Consider the following 3,596-nt stretch of genomic DNA (forward strand, 5'->3'; position numbering starts at 1 on the left):
CACATATACATTACCATGAGGGGTGTGGTACACGTTCGACGGGCGTTTCATAGGACGTGGAGGACACATAAATTGGCCAGCCCGTTCTCCTGATCTTACACCTCTGGACTTCTTTCTGTGGGGTACGTTAAAGGAGAATGTGTACCGTGATGTGCCTACAACCCCAGAGGATATGAAACAACGTATTGTGGCAGCCTGCGGCGACATTACACCAGATGTACTGCGGCGTGTACGACATTCATTATGCCAGAGATTGCAATTGTGTGCCGCAAATGATGGCCACCATACTGAACATCTATTGGCCTGACATGTCGGGACACACTCTATTCCACTCCGTAATTGAAAACGGAAACCACGTGTGTACATGTACCTCACCCCTCATGGTAATGTACATGTGAGTCAGTGAAAAAGACCAATAAAAAGGTGTTAGCATGTGGACGTAATGTGCTGTTCCAGTCTCTTCTTTACCTAAGGTCCATCACCGTTCCCTTTGGATCTCTACGTAATTCGGTGATCTCCGATACGTACGATCGAACAGCGGAGAAGTGGTACTCAAGCGTCAACTTTAGGTTACAATATCTCCAGATGTAATTAACATTTTACAATGCAACAAACGGCACTGATTACATATTTCCTTATATGTTCAGATGTGCTAACAAAACTACCGGGGTTCTATTTAAAAAAACGTAGGTTTGTGTTAAAAAACATACTTCCGTGCATTTTTTTATGGTTTGTATTAACCAATTACACTAGCCCCTCTCCTCACGTTCGGTCTGTGGAATCGATTCGTCAGTATTTGATGTGGTTTACGAAATATATCCAACGGTAACGTTAGGTGATTCACCCTATATATATATATATATATATATATATATATATATATATATATATATATGTTCTTTTTTCCATTTCCAGGAGTATATATATATATATATATATATATATATATATATATATACTCCTGGAAATGGAAAAAAGAACACATTGACACCGGTGTGTCAGACCCACCATACTTGCTCCGGACACTGCGAGAGGGCTGTACAAGCAATGATCACACGCACAGCACAGCGGACACACCAGGAACCGCGGTGTTGCCGTCGAATGGCGCTAGCTGCGCAGCATTTGTGCACCACCGCCGTCAGTGTCAGCCAGTTTGCCGTGGCATACGGAGCTCCATCGCAGTCTTTAACACTGGTAGCATGCCGCGACAGCGTGGACGTGAACCGTATGTGCATTTGACGGACTTTGAGCGAGGGCGTATAGTGGGCATGCGGGAGGCCGGGTGGACGTACCGCCGAATTGCTCAACACGTGGGGCGTGAGGTCTCCACAGTACATCGATGTCGTCGCCAGTGGTCGGCGGAAGGTGCACGTGCCCGTCGACCTGGGACCGGACCGCAGCGACGCACAGATGCACGCCAAGACCGTAGGATCCTACGCAGTGCCGTAGGGGACCGCACCGCCACTTCCCAGCAAATTAGGGACACTGTTGCTCCTGGGGTATCGGCGAGGACCATTCGCAACCGTCTCCATGAAGCTGGGCTACGGTCCCGCACACCGTTAGGCCGTCTTCCGCTCACGCCCCAACATCGTGCAGCCCGCCTCCAGTGGTGTCGCGACAGGCGTGAATGGAGGGACGAATGGAGACGTGTCGTCTTCAGCGATGAGAGTCGCTTCTGCCTTGGTGCCAATGGTGGTCGTATGCGTGTTTGGCGCCGTGCAGGTGAGCGCCACAATCAGGACTGCATACGACCGAGGCACACAGGGCCAACACCCGGCATCATGGTGTGGGGAGCGATCTCCTACACTGACCGTACACCGCTGGTGATCGTCGAGGGGACACTGAATAGTGCACGGTACATCCAAACCGTCATCGAACCCATCGTTCTACCATTCCTAGACCGGCAAGGGAACTTGCTGTTCCAACAGGACAATGCACGTCCGCATGTATCCCGTGCCACCCAACGTGCTCTAGAAGGTGTAAGTCAACTACCCTGGCCAGCAAGATCTCCGGATCTGTCCCCCATTGAGCATGTTTGGGACTGGATGAAGCGTCGTCTCACGCGGTCTGCACGTCCAGCACGAACGCTGGTCCAACTGAGGCGCCAGGTGGAAATGGCATGGCAAGCCGTTCCACAGGACTACATCCAGCATCTCTACGATCGTCTCCATGGGAGAATAGCAGCCTGCATTGCTGCGAAAGGTGGATATACACTGTACTAGTGCCGACATTGTGCATGCTCTGTTGCCTGAGTCTATGTGCCTGTGGTTCTGTCAGTGTGATCATGTGATGTATCTGACCCCAGGAATGTGTCAATAAAGTTTCCCCTTCCTGGGACAATGAATTCATGGTGTTCTTATTTCAATTTCCAGGAGTATATTTTACTTAAACATTGACAAACTCTACACAGCCTTTTAATTATTCCACAATCTCTGGCCACAACACTGATACAAATATTGCTCTCAGTGTATGCATACACAAATCTGACAGAATGCCTCCAGTGCACAAGCAACTAGCAACTATGTGCAGCAAAAAGGCAAATTACCGAAAACTCCTCAATTAATACCAAAGTGTCCTCTGGTGCTTCTACCATAATCACAGCAGGTTACAACCTCTCATGTTGCATGGCTTCCATATACTGCATGTTGCGTTCGACCACTTCTGACTCCCCTCAACAACTGTTCACTTGCTACTACAAGCATTAATAATACCTCAGACTTGGGGGTTTGTGTATGATCACAGCAGAATCATAGACGTCCAACTTCCAGCATACCAACTGGAAATTCCATTACTTATAACATGTGACCTATCTGTCTCTTCATGATTTTTGCGTATTTGTACAGGGTGACACAGAAAAGCGGGAACATTTCCACTATACAGTAAAACTAGAAGTATGAAAGAAAGAAATTACATTCATAGTACCTGAAACCTTACAACATTCCCATTTATGAAACATTCATGTCATTTGTCAGTTTTTAAAAAATTACATCCTTTAGATGGCGTCCTCCTGTACGAATATATTTGTGAAATCTGCGGTTGAGATTCCTCATTGACTGCTGCAACATCTCAGCTGGGATACTGCGAATTGCTTCCTGAAGTCTCTATTTTAACTCATCCAAGGTTCTTGGTCGAGTCGTGTAGACTTTGCTCTTGAGGTAGCCCCACAAGAAAAATTCACAAATGGATAAATCTGGCGATCTAGGGGGCCAGGGAATGTTACCGAATCGTGAGATCACACAGTTGCCAAACAATTCTACCCCATATGCCATTGGTTGCCGTGCAGTGTGTGATATGGCTCCATCCTATTGAAGCCAGGCTTCTTGAGCGTTTGGAAGGCTGATCAATGCAGGTGTAACGAAAGTTCACAACATCACGTAACGATCGGCATTGACAGTTATTGTGTTTCCCTGTTCATTTGCGAAAAAATATGGTCTGATAATCCCATGTGATTTAAACACCACACCATACTGTAACTTTACTAGCGTGCAAAGGGCGCTCATGAACGTCATGAGGTTTTCTGTGTGCCCAGTAGCGGTAGTTCTATTTATTCCCATAACTTGTGAGACGAAAGTGCGCCACATCTGACATTCACAACT

This window comes from Schistocerca americana, chromosome 2 (genome assembly GCF_021461395.2).
Source record: "Schistocerca americana isolate TAMUIC-IGC-003095 chromosome 2, iqSchAmer2.1, whole genome shotgun sequence".
NCBI classification, from domain to species: Eukaryota; Metazoa; Arthropoda; class Insecta; order Orthoptera; family Acrididae; genus Schistocerca; species Schistocerca americana.